The sequence below is a fragment of the Onychomys torridus genome, chromosome 12 (genome assembly GCF_903995425.1).
Source record: "Onychomys torridus chromosome 12, mOncTor1.1, whole genome shotgun sequence".
NCBI classification, from domain to species: Eukaryota; Metazoa; Chordata; class Mammalia; order Rodentia; family Cricetidae; genus Onychomys; species Onychomys torridus.
In genome coordinates this window covers 4,084,901-4,108,979 of record NC_050454.1, presented here as the reverse complement: position 1 = coordinate 4,108,979, position 24,079 = coordinate 4,084,901, and the positions used below count along the sequence as shown (strand labels likewise).

General features: G+C 47.2%; 1 protein-coding gene across 5 annotated transcripts in view; it reads right to left on the bottom strand.

The window, feature by feature from the left end:
* St6gal1 (ST6 beta-galactoside alpha-2,6-sialyltransferase 1) overlaps positions 1 to 20,292 on the bottom strand; it is a 127,973-nt gene extending 107,681 nt beyond the window's left edge. For 3 of the 5 annotated variants that reach the window (XM_036203958.1, XM_036203964.1, XM_036203962.1), the window contains exon 1: positions 18,888 to 19,025. The gene's annotated coding sequence lies outside the window, so the exon portion shown is untranslated. Of the gene's footprint in view, positions 1 to 18,887; positions 19,026 to 19,820 lie in introns of those variants that run through there. The other 2 variants (XM_036203959.1, XM_036203960.1) reach the window with 1 other exon arrangement.
* Positions 20,293 to 24,079: the final 3,787 nt, after the last annotated feature.

The window sequence follows — 24,079 nt, the reverse complement described above, 5'->3', positions numbered from 1 at the left end:
TCAGCTGCCTCCTCAGCCCCAACACTTTTTCTTGTTATTTCTATAATGCTTTCTCCTTCGGTATCCCTCTTCTCTTGTTCTGTACATCTTACTACTCAGACATCGATTGGGCTTTGTAGAATAACCTGCTCAGTTTCCATTCCACTGCCTTCTTTATTTGTTGCGACTTTCTAATCCAAACCCTGTAGCTATTTACTTCTGCCAGAATGCTTTTAATTCCAAGAGGTCATTCTCCTCCTCTGAGCTCTCCTTGCTACACGTCCCTTGTCACCAAACCTTTTTATTGCTGAGTCTAGCATTACAGATTAGGGGGTTGGTTGGTTGGCTAGTTGGTTTCCTGTACTGTACCACTGAACCACACCCCAGCCCTGAAGTTTCCACTGCTCTCCATGTTGCCTCCATTTCTTTGAGTGGTTGTTGTGTGTTATTGTGTTGCCTCTTGGATTCCATGTTTTCTGTCTCAATTCCCCTCAGAGAGCTAATGTTCCTTAGATATCCTATTACATCCAAAAGTGAAGCATGATAAAGGTGTGGAGGCTGGCAGGTCTTACCCCAGAGAGACTGAGATCACTCTACATTTTATTGCGGAACTCCTAACCTAAGCATCTGTAGGTCTGTGGGCCTCTCAGTTCAGACTATTTTCCTCTCATCACATGACTGCAAACAGAGCATCACCCTGTCTAGACAGTGTGGGTGGCTGGCCAGTCTCACTGAGGACCTTGTAGGCACACATCCACTCTTTCCCTCTGGGGCAGAACAGCATGTCACACATACTTCTCACATAGCAGCCTTCCGTGCTAGATTTTGATTTTAAAAGATCTATTTCTTTTTCTTTTATGTGTACGAATGCTTTGCTCACATGTGTGCTTGATGCCCACGGAGATAAAAAGAAGAGGACCAGGGTCCCATGGAACTGGAGTTATGGACAGTTGTGACCCACTGAGTGGATGGCTGGGAATTGAACCCAGGTCCTCTTCAAGAACAAGTGTTCCTAACCACCAAGCCATCTGCCCAGCCCCCTGTGAAAGATGCTAGTCAGCTCTGAAGGCTTAGTATGTTCCTGGAAAGATCTTTAAAGGAAATAGTAATTACACAAATGTGCATAACTTTATATAGGCCCTCACCTCAGTTCCACCAAATGAGCTAACAATTTAACTTGATTTCTGCATAGAAACTGCATACATGGCATTCAATTTGTGCTTCCTATACCATCAGTCACATTTAAAACATTGTTTGCAGGGATTTTGTTATTCCATGGGGCTGTTTGCTCACAAGATGTAGAAAACTAGGGCCACTTAAGGAGTTGAGTGCTAGGGGGAGCAAGCTTGCCAGAAAGATAGCAGTTGCTGATGAAGATGATGACGATGATGACGATGATGTGGACACCAAGGAGGTCTCAGTCATAGCTCTATTCTAGCAAGCTGTGATATTTTGAGAAAGTTTCTTTCCCTCTCTGGGCCCCAGACTTCTCCTCTATAAATTGTGGGTTACTTGAGTTAATTCTGAAGTCTACCTCTGTGGAGGTAGATGCCTAAGAGCATGAGATGGGAGGGCTGGAGAGATGGATCAGCAGTTAAGAGCACTGGCTGCTCTATCCAGAGGACCTGGGTTCAATTCCCAGCACCCACATAGTAGGTCACAACTGTAACTTGAGTCCCAGGAGATCTGACACCCTCACACCAATGCACATAAAATAAATTTTTAAAAAGAGAGAGACAAGAAACCTTGACAGTTTTTGAGCAAAGAAGTTACACGTTACTGCAACTTTTGAAATGACCACTCTGTGCTTTTTGAAAACAACCCACAGAAGCAAGAGTACAAGCAGGCTGAGGCACAAAATTATCCTGAAGATTCCAAATAGAGATGAGCCTGTCCTGTGCCAGCAGGAACTTGGTGAACCAAATATCTAATCCGTCTCCTGACTTATTACGAAGGCACAACCAGCGTGGCTTGCGCTCATGAACGTGGCATGAAAGAAGCTTCTAGAAGGACTCTGACGTCTTAAGTTCTGACTCTCATCTACTGGAGTAGGGCCGCTACTTCAGAAGGGCAGCAGCTCAGTTTCAGGCTTGTTGCCTTTGTGGTCTCTGCCACATGCCTGAGGAAGCCTGTTCGGTGGATGGTTGAACATATGAGCCTGGTGTTCAGAGGAAAGGTCTGGAGTGTAGGTGCAAAGAGAGGGTGGTCAGCATAACGGACTGGATGAGATCAGTGGGGGCTGAAGTGCAGAGAAGAGGCCACAGTGAGCAGGTGACGATGAGCCAACCACAGAGTGAGGGAGGATGGCTAAGGAGAGCAAGGAGAGTGCTCCAGAAGCCAAGAGACGATGCCTGTAGAGTGGGATGGGACAGCCAGTCACACAAGGCCCTGCAGAGAAGCCAAGACAAGGCTTGAGATGTGGCCGTTGCATCTGGCAGATGAGCCTGACTGATAGAAGCTTGGAGAACAACAGGGCAAAAATGATCAGACCAGACTTAAATAATTGAGTGAGAGAAAATGAACCACCAGGAAACCAGGAAAGAAACAGAAAATTATTTCCAGGAGCAGGAAAATAGGATAATTACTAGAAGTCAGGGGAAATGTGCAGGTATACACAAATGGGTAGGATAGAGACAAAGCCACCACTTAGAGGTAGGTTGATGGACAGATGGACAATTAGGTAGATAAATTATAATGATGGGTACAAGCGGAATGTCACAACTAATACTGGTGAGAGAAGGAGGAGTTAAAAAAGCCATACCTTTAATTAAGATAGAATAAGAAGTATTCACAAATAAAGAGGGGGAGTACGCAGGCATGTGGTGGTTTGAATAAGATTGGCCCCCACAGGTCCATATATGCTAATACCCCGTCACTAGAGGGTAGAACTCTTTGATAGGGTTAGAAGGATTAGGAGGTGTGGAGGAAGTGTGTCTAGGGGTGGGCTTTGAGGTCTCAAATACCCAAGGCAGGCATGGTGTCATTTCTCTCTTGGCCTATAGATCCCAATGTAGCTCTCAGCTACTTCTCCAGCACCATGTCTGCCTGCATGCCGCCTTGCTCCCTGCCATGATGACAACAGAGTACACCTCTGAAGCTGTAAACCAGCCCCCAACTAACTGATTTCCTTTACAAGAGTTGCCTTGGTCATGGTGCCTTTCCACAGTAATGTAACAGTAGCTTAAGACACAGCTAAAGTGTATTTTATTTATAGGTAAATATAATTACGCAAGCACATAAAATATTTACCTACAAAACATAATGCACTTATTGATAAAATGTAACCTGAGAAGTACATATTTCACATTGGTCTTTTGTATTTTTTTGTTTCACTAAGGTAGCTAGTCAGGCCTCTCTGTAGATCGTAGCACAAGGGAAACCACAGCCTTTGGAATCAGAGAGCCGATGGGTTCAATCACAACTTCCTCCTGCAAGACTTTAGGTAAACCACTTTCACCTTCAGTGTCCTCATCTGCACAGGAAAAACAACAATGACGTGTTCCACAGGGCTGTTGGTTGAGAGACTTTGTCAGGTCCAAAGAACACTCAACTCCCCCAAAATTCTGGCACCCATTCCCCTCTCTCAAAGGAGTCATTTCCTAATCATTGTCAAAGGCGACAAATGACTATCTGCGGTGCGTATTAGCCTACCAAAGTGTATGCTGGCCTCCAGGCTCTCTCAGTATCCCAACTACCTGGTACAGAGTCCATGCAGGCATCTTGGCTCTTCTCACCCTGCCCCCTGCTCTAAACATCTTCATCTCATGGGCTTCCCTCCCCCTCATTCCCACATAACCCTACATTCTCTCTTTCGTCTTCCTCTCTAGACACCCTCTCTCTTGGTCTCCTTTGCCCACACTCTTTCTTTTCCCCATCTCACTCTCCCTATCTCTCTCTCACTCCTCTCATGGCCAAGTCCAGTCTGCTGGCCATGTTCAATCTACAATCTCTCTCTCTGCTCTGGAGTCTTCCAGGTGTCTATGGCTACAATGACACCTTCCCCTCAACCATACCTTGGAGCAGTCATGTCCTCAGTTTATACCTGGTTCCAAACCCCCAGTTCTTTTTTACATTAAATGCTGCACACAAGGTCGCCAAACTTCCAACAACTGCAGAAGTCGCTCCATCCACTTGACTCTTTCCCAACTTGGTATAAACACATCAGGGCTCCTGTATGGTGAAGCCCTTCCTGCCCATACTACCTAGATCCTGCTCTTGGAGGCTTTGCATTTATAGATTCTGTCTAGCAATGAGTCTCACTCCTTTGGAGAAGCCCACTCTTGACCTGAACCCTGAGCCTGGGAAGAACTCTGTAATGACAACTAGCCCGTTAATGCCCTCTTAGAGTTGGGCTTGGCTGGGTTCCTTGCCCATGTCCACCCGCCTGTGAAAAAGGACTGTAGACCTTGTCCTAACCCAGTCTGAGTGGGCTCAAAAGCCAGCAGATGCTCCCTGGGTTTGCCTCTCCATCAGTTCCTGCCTTCCTTGTGAGGAAGCCTTGGGCCAAATTCCAACAGTGACCCTCCTGTCTGGTCCAGCTACTTCCTCCTCACTCCCACTTTAACTGCCTGGAAAACTGCTTGCTTCCTTACAGTCTTGTGGGGTGGGGTGGGGTGGGGTGGGGTTCCTATCTCTTCTCTGGCCTTGCCCTTCCTCTCCTTCCCTCAGCAACTGATCTAGCTCCTGTGCCCCACTGCACATGGCCATCGCTCCACACAGATTGAAGCTCTCCAGGAAGAAACTCTTTCTCATCTGCCTTTGCATGTGCAGTGCCTAGCAGAATCTGGCCCATTAGGTGAGCAATAGATGAAAATAATCATGAAAAAGAGCTGCCATATTTAATTTTGTAATTAAGCCACACTTTATGCATAGAAATAGAATTTACAAGTTAAATAATATGGTACTAGATTATTTGATACAGCTATAAACAAAGAAAAGAGAGAAACTATCAGGATACAAAGTCCCTCTCCCCAAAACCTTTTTTTGTTTGTTTGGTTGGTTGGTTGGTTTTTTGAGACAGGGTTGCCCTGTGTAGCTTTGTCGCTCGGTAGACCAGGCTGGCCTCGAACTCATAAAGATCCTCCTGCCTCTGCCTCCCGAGTGCTGGGATCAAAGGCATGCGCCACCACCGCCCGGCCCCCCGAAACCTTTTGAAATCACTTTTTCAAGACTAGGGAGATGATGGCTCAGCATCTAAGAGCACTTGTTGATCTTGCAAAGGACCAGGGTTTGACTCCCAGCACCCACATGGCAGTGCACAGTCATCCTTAACTCCACTGCTAGGAAACAGGATGCCTTCTTCTAACTTCCTCAGGAAGCAGGCATGCATGTGGTGCGCACACACATGCAGGCAAAACATCATACACATGAGATTAAACAAAGTAATCTAAACAAAAAGACAACTTTTTCCAAGTGGGTCAGTGTGACAAGTCTTCCTTGTAGTCATGTCTGACTCTATTGCACTAGTGGTCGATGGAATTAAAAAGAAAAGTCAGCTTTCACAACCATTGCCTCAAAGGAAGAGCACATGTTGGACTCCTTTGGAATGCAAAAAAAGAAAAAATGGCTCTGGCTACTTCAAAACAGCAAAGTTGAATTCGCATACCCACCACGGGCAGAACACAGGAAAGGAATGCTATGATGGAGTTGACACTGGAAAGAAGTAAGTGGCTTTATGTTCCCTTTCATGACGCTGGTCCTTCTGCCCTCACTCCCGCACATGCGCACCTCGGGATCTTATGTCTTGCATCGTTAGCGGATGCTGGCGACTATATACCTGCCTTAAAAAGCTGGATGCGGGCGGGCGGGCTGGCAGTGGTGGCGCACGCCTTTAATCCCAGCACTCGGGAGGCAGAGGCAGGAGGACCTCTGTGAGTTCAAGGCCATCCTGGGCTATTAAGTGAGTTCCAGGAAAGGCTCCAAGGCTTCACTGAGAAACCCTGTCTCAACAAACAAACAAACAAAAAAAAAAAAAAAAAAAAAAAAGCTGCATGCGGAACCCCACCCTCTCTCTCTGTTCCCTCTCTGCTCCCTGCTCTGCTCCCGCCATCTTTCTTTCTCTCCAGGCCTGGCTCTCCTCCCTCCTACCCCCTCTTTCTTTCTAATAAAGCTCTTTGTAACTCTGGTAGTCGTGGCCATGGCCCATGACTTTTCCCCTGGTAACCAGCTCCACCACCAGCGCCATTTATCAGAACCATCACATGCTGTCCTTCCATACAACTAATATTAACCGCTCTTGGCCTCCTTTCTAAAGTTTAGACTTCGCCACTTGTGGTGGTTTGTGTAACTATGGCCTCCATAGACTCATGTGTTTTAAAGGCTTTGCCCATAAGGAGTGGCACTATTAGGAGGTGTGGCCTTGTGGAGTAGGTGTGACCTTGTTAGAGGAAGTAGGTCACTGTGGGGACAGGTTTTGAGGTCTCCTATGGCTCAAGCTATGCCCAGTGAGGCACACAGTCTCCTTCTGCTGCCTGTGGATCAAGATGTAGAACTCTCAGCTCCTTCTCCAGCACCATGTCTGCCTGTACACCACCATGTCCTGCCATAATGATAATGAACTAAACCTCTGAAACTGTGAGCTAGCCCCAATTAAATGTTTCTCTTTATAAGAATTGCTGTGGTCATGATGTTTTTTCACAGCAATAAAAATCCTAAGACACCAGCTACTCTTATACCTATTTATACACATGTACGCATATATTGTAAGCTAGAATACAAATATGAGCATGAACGTGTGGTTTATTTCCAAGTTTGAGTCACCTCACTTAATATTATACTTCCCAGGTCCTTCCATTTCCCTACAATTTTCACTGTTGTTTATAGCTGTGAATAAGTACCACACTTTCATGATCTGTTGATGAACATCTAGGTTGGTTCTGTTTTCTTGCAATGTGAAATGAGCAGCATGGATGGATGTTCAAGTATCCTTGTGGCAGGGTATGGAGTCTCCAGGTCTACGCCCAAGAGCAGAACGGCAAGGTCATGTGGAAATTCTAATTTTCATTTTTCCAGAAACCTCCATACTAATTGGCACCATACTGACTTGACTGTATAGTTTGCACTCCAACTAGCGATGAATCAGCGTTTCTCTTTCCTTATATTGTCTCTAACACTGGTTATCAGATTTATTGATGACAGCCTTTCTAATTAGGATGAGGTAGTATCTCAAAGCATTTCCCTGATGTTGAACAGGTTTTAAAATATTTACTGACCATTTATGTCTCTTCTTTTGAGGATGGTCTGCTTGTTTCATTAGTCTACTGTTCATTGACAGTTGTCTTCTTGGTTTCTTTCTTCCTTTTTTTTTTCCCCAGCACTTTGTAAATTCTGGGTAGTGGGCTGTGGTCTTTGAAACAACCATTTATTGATCAGCCATGTGTTTGTTCAGCTCTAGTTTAAGCATGCATGTCAATGCTACGATGTAGGAATAACTAATGCAAATCATAACTTCGAAATGAGGAACTGAGAAGCTAAGCCTTCAAGTTCACAGAGTGAATAGATAGTACTTGGAAGATTTAAACAAACAGTTTAAATCTCAGATTTAAACCCAAGTCCATCTAGCTAGAAAGCATGTGACTCCCCACCCCCACCCCCAAATGCTAAGGGCTTCCTGAGGAAATGAGACTACAAACATAACTGGACGGCAGCAAGCCACTCTGCCTCACCTCGTGAGTCACCAAGACTGTCTATGGAGACATAGGTAGAACTCTTCAGATGCAGAAGTGCACCCTGGGCAAGGCTTCAGGGCTCCTCTTTGCCTGTTCTCCTCCCTCCTCTAAATTGGCAGCCCAGAATAAGATGTTCATTATGAGGATGAAAAGAGAAGCCGCCACATGCTCTCTGGCAGGAAGCATCTCTGGGAAATGTATTCCTCTCACTGCCATTAACCTCCTCCATGTCAGGCTCTGGGCCAGCATTCTCTGGCCCCACAGCACTCAACCTGACAAAGGTTGTCCACAGATGAATGACTCAGCCTCATTGCTGTTGTCAGAGCACCCAGCTGGCTGCCTCCCTCTCTCACCTGGAACAAACTCCTATGTCCTTGGTTCCTAAATGGTTCAGACACACATGGCTCCAAGCCTGGCTCCCCACCAGAGTTCATATCCATAACCATACCAGACATGCGCCCTCTTCCATTCCTGCTTGATTCTCCCTCCCAAGGCCATAATTTGACAGGTAGAAAAAATATTCTTTCATAGGCTGAGCACAAATGCAAGGTGTTGCTTGCCCGGACTGCTACAGATTCATCTACCAGCTCTCTTGGTCTTCTCTGTAAAGCTGCTGTTCACACAGCATGGCCAAGTGTGGCCTATGAACATCAGGAGCTGAGCTCATTCCATGAGATGCCCCAGTGCTCAGTCCTGTGCTGGGCGTGGGGCTGTGCACAATACCTACTGTCCAAGAAACCCACAGTCTAACAGGTAACTTCTCTTTTCTCTGTGAGCTTTAGGGGCTTTATCTGAACTAAGGCTAAGGCTGGCTGCCATTGAGTATGATGACGTACGGCTCTCACAAGCTGAGAAATCAGTGGATCTGAAAAGGTAGAACCCCTTCAACAATATAGAGTACACTGGATATTTTAATCAGCATGATCACACATGGGCACACATTCTCCTACTCTAAGGATTTTGTACCTCCAGACCATGGCAGGCCCCTCTCCAGACCCAGAATGATCCTGTTCTTTCTAGAGTAGAGGTAAGGTAGGTGCTCCAGACTATGTTGCGTCAGTGCTGAGGTCTAGATGCCCTTCCTCCTGGATTTAGTTGGTCCAGGCCCAGCCCTGTACCTCTGCAGAATGAAGATGACCACCATAGTCCCAGGCAACCTCATCCTGCCTGTCTCTTTCCTGACCACCAGCCTCTCCCAGATGCGGCAGGGAACTGCGAGTCCTCACATTCTTCACGGCATGGCTTGTCTGGACACTCTCCTCCACCTTCGCAGAGCTGTTGACGGCCATCCAGACCAACTCCCTAGCCCAAGCATTTTCCAACAACCGGAAAGGCTGGAGGAACACTCTCTCACCAGGCAAGGGCAGCACCCGTGCCTGCCCAGCTTTCTCTGCTGCCTCCCGGGGCAGCCAAGGGCTTCTTATCTGAGTCAGGCTGGCACAGTGCCATGCCTCTTGACCAAGTTGCTTGTTTCAACGTGTCAGGGACCCTGTCCCTGGCTGTGAGCATTCTCTCAGACAACTGTGGATGCTTTAGCCATTGTAAAACTTTTAGGAAAGCAAAACCCATGTCTACAATAAGAAAACCTCTATGTGGCTCTTCTGTTTTTCTTGTGACATCTGTAACCTAATCTGAAAATAAAACCTCCTGAGACTAGGCAGTGGCACAGTTATCACCCCTTTTATGAACAAAGAAATTAGGATGTCATCAAAGGGCCTAGGGTCCTACAGTGGCTGGATGCCAGAGTCCAGATCATAGATTGTTATCAGGTCTAAAATTTTAGCTAGAAAATTTATAGCTTGTGGTGCTTGAATAAGAATGGTCCCTATAGGCTCACATATTTAAATGCATAGTCACCATTTAAATAAAACAGGGAGTAGCACTGTTTTAGAAGGATTAGAAGGTGTGGCCTTGCTGAAGATGTGTCACTGGGGTTGGGCTTTGAGGTTTCAAATTTCCACACCAGGTCTACTGTCTGCAGATCTGGATATAAAGGTCTTGGCTAACTGCTCCAGTACCCTGCCTGTTGGCTTCCCATCATGATGATCATGGATTCAACCTGAAACTGTAAGCAAGCCCCCAATGAAATGCTTTCTTTCTAACAGTTGCCTTGGTCATGGAATCTCTTCACAGCAATCTAACAGTAACTAAGGCACAGCTGAAGTATGTTTTATTTATAGGTAAATATATTTATTTATACAGTTTATACAGAGATGTATGTGTATCCCGGCATGCTGAGGGTTTGAAATTAACAGTAGCTGTTCTTTCATTTGTCCCCTCCAGCCACAACATGTTACTCACAATGACCCAGAGAGGCCACCTACATCTAACTCCTCCACAATGTCCCTGGGCCAGGAATGTCCTTTTTCCAAAGCTTAAGCTCAGAACTAATCTTCAGCACCCAGGCAAACTATCTCCTCTGTGAGGCTCTCTCTGGCAGCCTCTGGGTTCGATGATCTATGGATCTACGGCATGCTTTGTTTTGCCTGAGTATTTACATAACCAACTCCCAAATACCCATGAATAGACATTGTCCTAATCATCTGTTTGCACCACCCACCCCACTCTCCGTTCTCCGAGCACGAATGTTCAGTGACAGCATTTTAGATGGGCCTACGTAGGTTTTTCTGCTTGGTTTTAGAGCCACAGTCTCACAGGTCACCCTGCCTGGTTCAGAACTCATGTCCCTCTCGGTACACTCAGTACTAGAAAGCTTTCTCCAGTCTCAACTCCCAGGAGATGACACAGCACCCAGCTGGAGACCTGCTAGACATCTTGCAGCCAGGTGTGGCAGTGTGACCAAGTTTTGGACAACAAGAACATGAACAAGAGTGACATGTGTGCCTCCAAGAATTCTCTGACAGTTGAAGGGGAAGGTACTCAGAGTCCACTATACGCTTGCATCCAAGTGGCTTTATGTAGTCCTGCATGATAACATTTTTAATAAAATGTAAAAACATCTTTCTTTCTTTTTTTTTGTTTGTTTGTTTTAAGATTTCTTTCTTATTTTATTATGTTACAGTGTTCTGTCTGCATGTATGTCTGCAGGCCAGAAGAGGGCACCAGATCTCATTACAGATGGTTGTGAGCCACCATGTGGGTGCTGGGAATTGAACTCCGGACCTCTGGAAGAGCAGCCAGTGCTCTTAAGCGCTGAGCCATGTCTCCAGCCCCGTAAAAATGTTTTTCTAAAAATCCTTCTACTGTCCTTCCAAAGGCTCACTTTTGCACAACCTTCAGACTGCAGATGTATCTTTCTTTTCTCCTCAGCACACGCTATGGATTTTTCTTGGGCTTCACATTCTCTGCCGCCAACTTGGTTTTTAATGGATCCGGCTGGGTTCCCTTACCGAGGTGTGTGTGGTGATGGGAGTTGAGCCTCACTTCCGCTGGAAAGTGCTTTGCCGCTGAGCTGCGACTGCATTCCCAGCTCTGCCATTTGGGTTTTCCTCAATTATTTTTCTTGTAGTTCTACAATGTTACTTCAGTCCGCAATTCCATCATTCTGTCCTTGAGGTCTTAAAGTTATTCATTTTCAATAAACTTTACTTTGAACAACTATCCTACAGTTCCTCCCCATAACCCAAAACCAACTGTGAACCAGAAACGATCCTGGGAGATGAAGACAGTGGCGTAAGATGGAGCAGGCCTGTTTTTAAGTGAGCTTTGTTCGTTTCTAAATCTCTCCCACCTATCCAGTCCAGCTGAAGACCCTTGCCCTGCCCCTCCGGCCCCGCCCCTCCGGCCCCGCCCCCTCCGGCCCCGGCCCGGCCCCGCCTCCGGCCCCGCCCCTCCGGCCCCGCCCCTCCGGCCCCGCCCCTCCGGCCCCTCCACAGTTTCCATTCCAATCCCAGACATTTCACAGGTAATGCTTGGACTCCCATATGAATCTGGGACATTTTAAGAAAAATAACACTCTTCTTAATCTTTGTCACATAAAGGTTTCTTTGTAGATGTTCTGATCTACTGGTTGGCTCAAGAAATGGGAGAGTAAAACCGAGAGCCAGGCAACAGGAGAGGGTCTGCATCAGGCGACGGTCTCAGTGTAACCAAGGTGGGGAACACCAGCAGACAGGTGGAAGGCTTGGCAAGGGATGCTCCCCTTGGAAGACTGAAAGAAAAGGAGCGGTATCCCAGCCAGAAAGCCAGAGCTCAGTCTGCCCCTGCAGGCCCTGGAAAGGAAGCCAAAAGCCTGGCTGGAGAGCAAGATACCCACGCTCAAGTCCAAAGCAGCTCAGTTCCCTGGATGACCCGCCTTTGAACAAGTCGCCAGGCCACTTTGGGCTTTTATTTCCTCGCCCACGAAACAGTGTGTGGCACACAGGAAAGACTGTCCTACACATTCAATTAGAGGTTCCCCACAAACAACAAAACTAAGCATTTCTCAGACCCCCCAGGACTAGAGAACACTGGCGGTGAAGAGAATTGCAGCAGACTGTAGAGAAGGAGCCACTCCACTCTCAACTGCACCCCAACAGCAGCAGGACTGTGTGTGGGCAAGTGTCTGGCTCCCCTGGAGCTTGATTTTCTCATCTGCAAAATGGAGCTACTAATGCCAAGATACCAGTCTTGCTGTCAGGGTCGGGTTAAACACACAGAGACAGAGAGAGAGAGAGAGAGAGAGAGAGAGAGAGAGAGAGAGAGAGAGAGAGAGACTAATGAGAACCAAGAACACAGCAAAACCTGTGTCATGTTCCCTCATCAAACTAAACTGAGGCTTAAACAAAATGGCATGGCAGGGGCTCTCTGTCCTAGCACGGAAGACCATCAAGAGGTTACAAATGGTTGATTGATCCAAATTGTAAAGCTGTATGAGGGGCTAGGTAATTAACACAATTTAACTAATACGAGTACTTGCCTTACATGCATGAAGGCCCAGATTTGAATCCCAGCCCTGTAATTTAAAAAAGAAAACCTAGTGACATCAGAGCACTGTGCTGCAGAAAACTGTACTACCCAGAAGACAGGAGCAGATTTAGGAAGGCTATGAAGAAGAGAACTCCAGTCGTCCTCCTAGGACACACAGTTCTCTCCCAGTTGCCAGGTTTCCCGGTCATCTCAAGTGTATGTAATATATTTATTCCTGGGAACATAATTTATGAATATGAGGTCAGGCCAAACTGAAGTCAAGGACAGAACAGGGGAGGGTTGCCAAGATCCAGGGGAAACTACAGTCGGGCCTCTGTGAAGGCCTCGGTTTCATTCCGCATTTGCAGAGTAGGTGAAAACTGGCATTCCTGTCCCTGACTTGTCCCATATCCTCAGTCCTATCACGCATCTTTTGCTTCATCTCCCTGATAAGTTCTCTGCCTTGTTTTCTTCACCAATCACCACCCTCCCAGTCAGACCTTTCTCGGAGTGGCTCTCTTTCCCACAGCAGTCATGAGTGAGACGCTCCATGAGAGAGGCCTCTAAAAAACAATAACAAACAAACAAAACACAAAACTCCAAGAGGATAAAAAGCTCCAGTTTCCACAACTATTCCATCACAAGTGTGTCATAAGCTCCCCGCTTCCGGTAACCCACCTCTGTGGTCTGAAAGTAAAATGGAGTAGAAAACCCCCGCCTCCAGAGCCTGGAGAACAAACATCACCTTTTCTCAGTTCCCCCCTTACCCCCTTCGTCTCCCTAAGACCCCCAGGTCTGACCCTGAGAACATAAACAGACTCGGAAGGCTCCATGGGTGGGGGAGAAGGTGATAGCAAGCTCACAGCTCCATTTTTGCACTTGCAGCTGAGGGCACCCAACCAGGTCAGGCTAGATCCAAAACTATCTTTTCATCCAAATACAGTCTCTCGGTAGCATTCTGGGCAGCCTTTGGTGCAGTTTTCCAGGACTGGTCCTCAGTGTCCCTGGACCATGTACTTGCCACCCTCCCAACAGCTTGATATAATTCCCTGACACCAACTCAAAATGTACACATTGGAAATATGGTTTATGAAAACAGATAAATGTGTCTGCCAGCAGAAGACAGGTTAAGTGAATATACCCAAAATATAGACTGTAATGCAGATATGAAAAAATAGTAGGTGCACATTGATATGGAAAGACTTCTCTTTCATACAAATCAAAAGACTCATTTGTAAAGTGGCGGTCATGATGTAATCCACAAACTGAGTTTGTAAAGGACATCTGAGGCAGGCAGGCATGGCAGCCCACAACTTTAATCCCAACACTGGGGAGGCAGAGGCGGGGTGGATCTCTGTGAGTTCTAGGCCAGTCAGGGCCACACAGTGAGAGCCTGTTTCAAGAAACAAACGAATAAACAAAAAATACATTTGTACAGGACCATGAATACTTGGCAGAAAGTCCCGAAAGGGCCTTCCTCCAACTGGAAAGAGGAATCACTTTAGAGAAGTGGACGGGCTGAGACCAGGGCTCACTTGCCTAGGATGCGTGCAGCTGGGCTCCATCTCCAGGGCTGCAGGCAGGCAAACAAATGGAGAATGGGAGGGGCGGCATGTGGCGAGTAGGTTAATTATTTATTATCCGAATATTCTAAAATAATTCCCTTTTCTGCTTTTGTAAGAAAGCCTCTCAAACTTGCATTCATCTTGGGTTTGATTTCAGAGCTAGAAACAGGGGAAGGAAAGAAAACAAACAGTTGAGGCCCTGGCATGCTGCCAAGCTACACAGCTAGTTAGTGACTGCCTGCCAGAGACCGCAGGTCACAGGCTAAACTGAGGAACAGTGAGAATTCCCCCAATCCATATGAGAACCCTGCCTCTCAGGAAGAAAGGCCGCACTCAAGCATGACTTAGGCCTAACTAATACTGCCCATCTGTATTACCTTGATCAGTAGTTGCCAACTCTTTGTAAATATGCTTTTAAAAAAAAAAAAAAATCCAAGTCACTAGTAAGAGGTGGACTCTGGCTCAAATCAGGTCTCCTGACTCTGTGTGTCATATGCTCTACCTTTGTCTTTTCAGGACATGCGTGACCTACATATTTGAGCAGCAGAGCTTAAAATGTTCCCAGGATTGCTGTGCCCCCTCCCCCCTTGGCCCGCTCCCCAAAAGCTTGAGCGGTCCATAAGAGAGAAGAAAGGCCAAAGCCAGCACAACTCAGTGCCTCAAATATGCATCATCAGGCTGAGTGAAATATTTATGGCTTGGCTGATAAGATATCTAGGGCACGCTTCAAAGAAACATGAGGTCCAGGCAGGGCCCAGAGTTTCTTCAACAGTCATGCCTTTTACAGTGTGCCCCAATAATCCCAACATCGAGGCTCCATCCTATAGAAATTCAGGAAAGTAAACTGGAATTCATCTGTTAGCGTGCTAGTCACGGTATCAATTGAAACAGGTAGCCTCCACAGACATGGCTACTGCTCCAGGAATTGACAGGTGATTGCCCATGTTTCTTGTCACTCACATCTCCTCCTTCGGACTATGAGGACATATTTACTCAATATGTCCAATGAATTAAAAAAATAACCCTGGAGTTGTTCACTGAGCAGTTACACGAACTTTACTATTAAGATTCTGGAAGTCACAAGAGCCAGACCATAGTCAAGGCCATGCCCAGGGTCCTTCTCCCTTTACTGTATTGCCCATGCTTCTGAACTTATCAGAAAAACTGTGGCTGACATCTGAAGACTTGAGGCAGGGTTGGGATAGGAGAAGGAAGTAGAGGCTCCTTCCATGGCATGCCCTCACGGAAACAAGCACTAAAGCAATCAGATCGCATGGGACCATGGGAACTCGAAAGTGCTAGGCAGCTAACATAGTCATCGTCAAAACTTTAAACTGTGAAATACAAGAACCATGACTATACATACAATTGTTCTCAATTATTTTGAAAAAAAAAAAAGCCATCAAAATTTCTGTTTGGTTTCACTCTTTTGTTTTTGTTTATGAAATCCAGAAACAAAATTACTAGATAGTACATGGCTGTTTGGAATAGTGGATTTTTTTTTTCTATTTCTCAATCCTTTCTTGTATGTTCTTCAACAGGAATGTCTTATGTTTTATAACCAGAACACTTGGTTATAGAGCTGACATGACCTTTCTAGAAATGACTTAAGAAAATCATCCCTAGTATTTTAATATGGAATAACATTGCACAACATGTAGTGTTGCAGATGAGCTTATGAAGACACATCCATGGGAGTCAGAGGGCTATCATGAAGCAAGAATGCATGAATACAAGCAAGGGAAAAAAAAAAAAAAAGTGTTTCCCCAGAATGCTGGGAGTGGGAGGTAGGAACAGGAGGGATCAGGTGGGAGGAAGTGGAAGCTGGGGGCATCTCTGGGATGAGCTAGAAACCTAGTGCAATGGAAACTCCCAGGAATCTTCGAGGGCCAGGACCCAGAGACCTAGGGTAGACTCGAACACGACTGGCAAAAATACAGAAGGCAGTGAAGTGATTCCTAATGACAGTCTGCTGTACTCCTAGATTGGTGCCTAGCCCGACTGTTATCAGAGTCTTCATCAGGCAACTAATGGAAACGTGCAGAGATCCACAGGCAAACATTAGGGGGCGCTCCGGGAATCCTGCGGGGGAGGGAGAGGAAGGATTGCAGGAGCCAGAGCAGTCAAGGACACCTCAAGAAAACCCACAGAATCAACTAACCTGGGCTCATAGGAGCTCACAGAGACTGAACAGATAACCAGGGAGCCTGCAAGGGACTCACCTAGACCCTCTGCATATATGTTACAGTTGCGTAGCTTGGTCTTCTTGTTATTTATTTATGTTTTTACATCCTGACTGGTTTCAGCTCCCTCCTCTCCTCCAAGGCCCTCCTAACAGAGGGCACAAGGGCTGTCTCTGACTCTTTTGCTGGCTTTTGGGACCCTTCTCCCCTACTGGATTGCCTTGTCCAGCCTTAATACAAGGGGAGGTGCTTAGTCTTACGACAACTTGATACGCCATGTTTGGTTGATATTCGCGGGAGGCCTGTCCTTTTCTGAGTAGAAATGGAGGAGGAGTGGATGGGGGAGCAGGGAGGTAGAAGGGAGGGCCTTGGAGGAGAGGAGGGAGGGGAAACCAGTCAGGATGTAAAAACATAAATAAATAAATAAATAAATAGCCATTGCACTAAATATGAAAAAAAAAAATCATGTTTCCCTAATCAAGTTCTTCTTATCCATGAAAGTCACACACTAATGCCAGGTATGAGCAATGAACCATATGTCCATGCCCTCCTCAGACTCTAAGGCCTCCAGAAGCATCTACTTCCCAGGAGAGCCAGGGTAGACACTGACAGATCCACCAGGCAAAAAAAGAAAAATGGAGCCCAGGAGGTTAACTATAGTGAATAGCTAAGGAGTCTCTTGTCTTCTGACTTCCATCTGCCCTTTGCTTTGCAAATATTTGCAAAGCCACTCCCCAGGACAAGAGCAAAGTGACCCACTCAGCCAGCCCAAAAAAACTGGTTCTCAATGTTAACTGCAAAACTACTCTACACCATACCCACCATCAGCATCCATTCCTCCGCTCAACAGCCAAACCTATTGAAACCCTTAAGGAACTAACTCATCGGCTTACTTTAAAGGGTGTTGTTATAGCAACCATAATAACTTTGGTTTTACTCTGGGGTACCAACAACAGTGTGTTTGATGCAACACCTTCCCTTTGACGCAAAAAAAGGAGGTGCTAAACATCAGTTGATAGTGTTTCTGTGTATTTGGGAGCAAGTAATTTCTCTTCTCGGTCCTTAATGTTCCCATGTGAGAAGCAAAAGGGTTGAGGAGCCTCAAGTTCATCACAGGGGTAACATCCTGAGGACACACACACACATAGCTGTGAAGAAAACTCCCAGAAAGGAATCAGTGTCTGCAGAGACTGACTGACTGGCTGATTAGAATTTTGGTGCTGTGGAGACAGGAATTTTGCAGGTCCTGAGGCTAATGACTTTATCCAGGGCTAAGTTCTGGCCCTCCAGGACAGCCATTCCTTGCACCCCCCACCCACAAGCCGTCCATTCTTTGCCCCACCCTCATCCCCATACTGGACCTAACATCTTGTGACAAAAGATAAAAAGCCTTTTAGAATCTATTAACTTAGCAGGAAACTAACTTCCACCAATCTAAAAGCTATGAATGCCAACAGATAGCAACTGGAGTCTGGAAAAGCTCCCAGCACTTCTAAGTAGCATTTCTAGATACCTGTCTCTCTGATGTACCCACCTCTCTTCTGCAAAACTAGAAAGGCTCTGTGTAATTGCTTCCACCTTCGAACATGGAATTTGGGGTCACCTAAAGCTGTGTTCCCAGGCTATGGTCACTCAAAGTGGCTCCAGAATAAACCGTCTCTTATCCCTAAGCTGAGAGCTGTGGTTTTTACATTGACATTACAAAGTTAAACCACCTGGAAACCAAGAGGAAAGTAAACACACCTAGGAGGTGAGGGATGGAGGGAGAGGCCACAGACCACAGCTGAGCTTTGGGGAAACTGGCCTCAGTGTTCTATGATTTGCCTGCTTCTCCTCTGCCAAACACAAAAAGCACAGTTACTTCCACGGGACTCATAAATAATAGATAAATTAATTAAATAAAATCAATGAAAACAATGCTTTGTTTTCCAGCAAGGGGCTCAGGAGCAGCCAGTTACAAGGGACACTTTCCTCCCACTGGGGCTGATGTCAACAGCCCCTGTTTCTGCCCAGACAAAGGCCTCTCAGCGCCGGGATGTGAGGCAAAACATCTAAGTCTCTATAGCTGGCCCTAGTTCAATGTGGGAACAAGAGGGCAGCCAGGAGAACAGAACAAATTTGTGGGAGCAGGATTGGCTGGGAATTGGGGAATTTCTACATCTCCCCGGCTGAACAGAGAACTTTGGAAAGGCATAATGGAGGGGTGCAGTTTCCAATTTGAATTATTTTCTTTGTTTAACTCCCAACTGCTCTGCCTAAGGCTACTGCCTTTTAAGCCAGCCGCAGAATCCTTTGGATGCAGGCGGAGCAGCTGGGAGATCCACACTCAAGAGGCTGAACTTTCAGACCTCAGCTTCCTGCCTGTAAAAGACAAGGTTCCCTAGCTGCCGCCTGGACCCTTTCAGTAACGATGGTACACGGCTGGAGGCTGACCAGCGGTCCTCAGTGACAAGTTAGTCTCTAGAGGAACTATCTGAGTTGAAGCATCAGTTAGACGTGGTGCCGTCACTCCTGCACAGGTCTCCTAGGTTCACCCGCTCTCCCCACCCCATCCTCAGGGCTGCCAAGCCCAGACCTCGCTAACTAAAATCTGGCTGCGTGAGCAGGATGACAATAAAGCGAAAGCAGGCAAACAACGGACATACCTCTGGCAGCCTCGGATACAAGAGGACCTGGGTGGCCTTGTGTGAAGAGGAGGAGCCAGTGACACCTGGTCTAGGCACAGGGACCTCGGAGGAGAAGTGCAAACGAAACCCAAGACCTCACTGGTGGATGTAGTTTAAATTGGGCTATTCTTTCGGTAGGCTAGGGTGGCGCTCGAGATTCCCCAACAGGGGCAGTCGCCAGAGCACGGGGACAATGGTGTGTTGGGCAGAGTCTATTTTAAAGGATAACTACAGACTCTTGATTCAACCCACAGCTCTAGGAACCCTCGGGGGAGAGGTGAGGGCTTGTCATCTCTAAGCACGTGCCCAGGAGTAGCGCACACAAGGCTGTAGGATGGGGGGTGGGTGAGGTGGGGGGGTACTTTTTGTAGACTCTTTCTTGTTTACTTTTTTCCTTTTAAAATCTACAGGTTTAGTCCGACCCCTCACAGGACACCTTTACAAAACGTCTCGCCCTCTGGCAGTGAGTGTCACCTCCTAAGCGCCGCACCCATTGGTTTGGCTGGGACAATAACCTGCCCGTAGGCGGCTCGGCAGAGCTGTTCAACAGGGCTAGCTGCACCCCCAGATCCCTAGCGGGGCACACGTGCGTTTGTTGTGGTGCATGCGTTCCCTCTCCCTCCACCAGGCTCAGTTTCCTGATCTGTTACCCCAGTGGATAAGATCGGAAGGGACCCGTGCTCTGCAAGGCAACGTCGTACACAATACGGGCTCCGGCGGCCCCGCACACGTGGATTTGTTGTGGGTGCGCAGAATGGCGAGTCGCGGGAGGCCAGGGCACCCCTCCCCTGGGCCAGCGACAGACACCCCCAGCCTGGGGCGGTGGCTTTTGCCCAAGCAGCCGAGGCTGCCCCTCAGCGCACCCCTGCACCCCTCCTCCCGGCCGGTGCCGCCCGCCTCGCCCCTACTTACTCTCAGTGCTCTCAGCCGGGAAGGCGGCGGCCGCTGTGCCCACCGCGCGCTCGCGCCGCCCGGCAGCCCAATTCCCTTTGTTAGGGTCAGGCAGTGCCAGGGCGGCTCCCCAGCCCGGCCTGGTCCTGGACTCCACACCTCCAGGTGCCTCCGGACTTCACCCGGCCAGGGAAGAAGAGCCCGGAACTCAAGCTCGGAGTAAGTCCCCTGAGAAGGGGACCAGAGGGGAGCAGTGAGGGACTGGGGATGTAGGTGCGGGGGAACGGAGAAGGGAAGAAAAACACTGCAGACCGGCGGGAGGAAGCTCGGTCTTCGTTATGCAAATAGAGTCGTTAAAACTAGCAGAGTCCTCATTCACACGGGTCCCCAACCATCCTGACCCTCTGGAGGTCGCCAGCGAGCAGGCTCAAGGTTAAAGGTGCCTGCAGTGGACTCCCGGGAAGGCAGGGAATCTTGCGGTCCCCCTACAAAGAGCAAGCCTAGGGGCGGAGCAATGCGGCAGGCAAGGAAGCCCAAATGCTGTCTCCACCCTCACCCCACCTCCTCCGCGTGTCCCGAAGTTTCGGATTTGGTGTGGTCTGGTGAAAACACTCTTACCAGGGTGCATGTCCTGGCTCCACAGAGTGATCCTGATCGGGCAAGGCACACTTTAACCCTCTAAAAGTCAAATTTTCTTGTTAAACACATACACTTTAGACTGTAAAATTTAGAGTTTAACAAAAATATCCCAACATCAAGCGTGGCCTGTACTCAAACTTTTTTTTTATTGGAGATGTCCTGAAACCCCCGCAACCAGGATACTTTTCCCTGCAGGTATGCAGGCAGACAGTCCTCAGCTAAAATGGTCACGACAGCCGGGTACCTGCCTTCCACTGAGGCTAGGATGAGGCTGCAGGAGATGTCAGGAGGAAACATCTTGTTTAAGAAGCAGCCTGGCCGGCTGGCCATATCTGATTACCCAGAGGCCACTTCCGAAAGAATGAAAAAACGTCTATTGGAGGCCTGGAAGCATCCCCCTTCAGTTCTTCATATATTCCAGAGAAGAGATGCAACTACCACCGTCAGAAATCACAAGTATCTGCTTTGTGTTGGGAGAGCAATGAAACTGAGCGCCAGATGATTGCTGGTCTGGGTCTTCTAGGACAGCAACATGCCCCCCCCCCCCAGTAAGAATGCTTGAATCAAGCCTAGGGCAGAGCATTCTCTTCAAGTCCAGGTAGCCACCTCCCATCACCAACCTGGGAAAGAAAAGATTGCACCCTCCTCCCCAACAGCCTTCTTTCAGGCTTTACTTCCTCCAGCCTTTGATTCCAAGCCCCTCTGCTGCTGGCCCTTCCCCAGCTGCTCTGGAGTCTGTGGCTTAATACAGAGACCTGAATCAGAAGTGCCAGACAGTGACTTCAGTTCTGTGGCCAAGAAGCTATTTGTTCTTGGGTGAGTTCCACAGTCTCTCTGGGCCATTTTTTCATCTTCTGCAACATGGAGATCTAGAGGACAGCACTGTTCTCAGGATTATACAAAATGATTTGTAGGAAGCGTGTCACTTAGAGTCTACGTATTGAGCGTGCTCATAAGAGTGAATCACACAGTGTGAGGGAATAAACAGAGGCAGACAAACTCAGGTGACTGTTTCTGAAGGGTGATAAGGGAAGGTTGACGATTGTGTTCTACTACATTAAGAAGCCTTTGAACGATGTTGTACATCTTGGTGTTGTACATTGATTCTCCTCCTGCTGTGCTGGAAGACGGAAGCAGGAGCAGGGTCTGTAAGGGAGAGGACTGGCTTGGAAACTGACATCAATGGAGATCTAACAAGAACCTGAACCTGATAGTGAGGGGGGAATTCAGAAAGGGCATCTACACAGTAACTACCAGAGGCGCACAGCTTGTTCCAGAGTTTCTTGGGCTGCAGTAGGTGTGAAGCCCGTTTATGAATGAGGAAATCAGGTCACCCAAGGCCCCTGAGAAGTCAGAATCCCCCACATTCATTGAAAGCCTCAATTCTTTTTTTTCCAACATCTTTGTTTCAACTCAACTTAGGAATTCTTAAGGCAGCAACTCTTTTAGAATGTGGGACAGTCCCTAGTCTTGACCAATCAATGGAGAAAATAAGAGGCTCACTTGGGATTTTGAGCTTGCCAGACTGATGATAATGACAGACCGTGGCAAGCCTAAGAAGTTCTGGTGCTCTGGGACAGATGAACAGACGTGTAAGGGTGTTCCCAGAAACATTCCAGGGCGGAGTGGGGGGAGGGGGAAGGACCATCTTGTGGCTTTCCCAAGGTGGCTCTCTCGTAAGCGGGGTCTCCTGACCTGCAAGTGAGGGACAAGATGACGAACTACTAACCTGGTGACTGTGGTGCTGTCACTACCTCGACTCGTTGTTTTCCTCGGACGTGCACATTCTGTAAGTTCTACTCCTGCATCTGTGTGTACCTTCCATTCACATGTTGAAATTTCAACCCTGACCCCAGTGATAGCATTAGGAGACAAGGCCTTGCACAAACTGCCTTGCATTCAAATTCGGAATATATGGCAGTTACTATTATGCAATAAGAGATATTTGGCTAGAACGTAAGTAGTGGAGACTCACTCTGTCCCAGAGCAGAGAGGTTAGGAGGGCAAAGCCATCTTGAATGAGACCAATGTCCTTACGAAGGAGACACTGGCATGTCCTTCTACCACGTTAAGACGCAGCTAAAAGGCTCCAGCTATGGACTGGTCATGGTCCTCACCAGTCATCAAAGCTGTTGTCACCTAGACCTTGGACCCACTAAACTTCAGAATAGTGAAGAATATATTTCTAGTGCTTTAAACCACAGAATTTGTGGTGTTTCTGTGGCTGCAGCCTTAATGGACTAAGGCAGCTCCTCGGTGTCTCAGGTCACGCCCTTCTCAGTCATCTCTTCTGGCAGTTTACTGAGGAATATAAATGAGATCTTGCTTCCTAACAGTCAGCTACAACAAGCCTCTTGCAAACAGTATTTCCATGACACTCTTGAGAAATACCCTGGGGACAAAAGATATGGCAAGCAATTAGAAGTTTCCTCCCAAAGCTTTTTTTCAACCTCACAATCTATGCTCATGAAGACCCGGAACAGGTTTTCACGATTCTTCTCTGAGCACCTTCAGCACACATTGTCCAATATGAGGCTGGACTCTGGGACCCAATGAACTGTGATCTGCCTGGGCTGCCCACCTTGGCCCTCAGTGCTGCCAAGCTTGAGGATGAGACTCACACAGACAGGGAAGTATATAGAGCCCAAGCAAGAAAATAGGAATGAAATATCAGTGTCTTTAAGCACATAAAAGGGCTTCTACTGATTGTTGAGAACAGATATAACCAATGGCGTGTCAAGGACTAAGGAGAAGAACACCACCCAGTCTTTGGAGAGAGGAGAGTGCCACAAGAGGCGTGGGAGAAGTGGATGGCCACAGAGTCCATAGTACAGCAAGTAACGGCCTAGCGGTCCTGGAGAGGCTGGATATACTATGTTGACCCTCAGGTCCACCCTAGGTCCTTAGGGAGAATGAGAAAAAAACGTGAGTCTCCTTATTAAATCACTTATGTTCTAGCCAAATATCTCTTATTGCGTAATAGTAACTGCCATATATTCCGAATTTGAATGCAAGGCAGTTTATATAAGCATTCTCACTAAGCTTCCCTTTGCGGGGGTTATCCTTAGAAGGCCAGTATTTGCAGGTTATCCATTGATGCTTGCCCTGTTTTTGCCCAAAGCCAGTCTTAGTATGATGTTCATTCCTGGGGGTGGGAAGATAACTAGGGATCTGACTTCAAAATATTTTTGAAGAATTATTTTATTTTTAATTATGTGTGAGGGACAGGGTTTGTAAGTGTGTGCACATGAAGACATGTGGCCTCAGAGTCCAGAAGAGGGCATCAGGTTCCCTAGAGCTGGAGTTACAGGTGATTGTGAGCCCCTCATCACGGGTGCTAGGAACTGAACTCAGGTCCTCTACAAGAACAGGACATGCTCTTAACTGCTGAGTCACCTCTTCATAAATATTCAAAAAAAGTTTTTAATTCCAAACAAGGTTTCACAGCTCTCTTGGATTGGAGATGATATTATTACAGAAAATATGTGTTCTTAAAAGGCAAAATGATGTCAAGACTTTGCTGACAGTGAATCTTTCTTTAGGCATCCTCCTAGATTCCTATGCCTCCATCCCCAGCATCCATCCATCTACCCATTCCTCAGATAGTCTCATCTGGATGGCTTGATCAATTGTACTCTTAT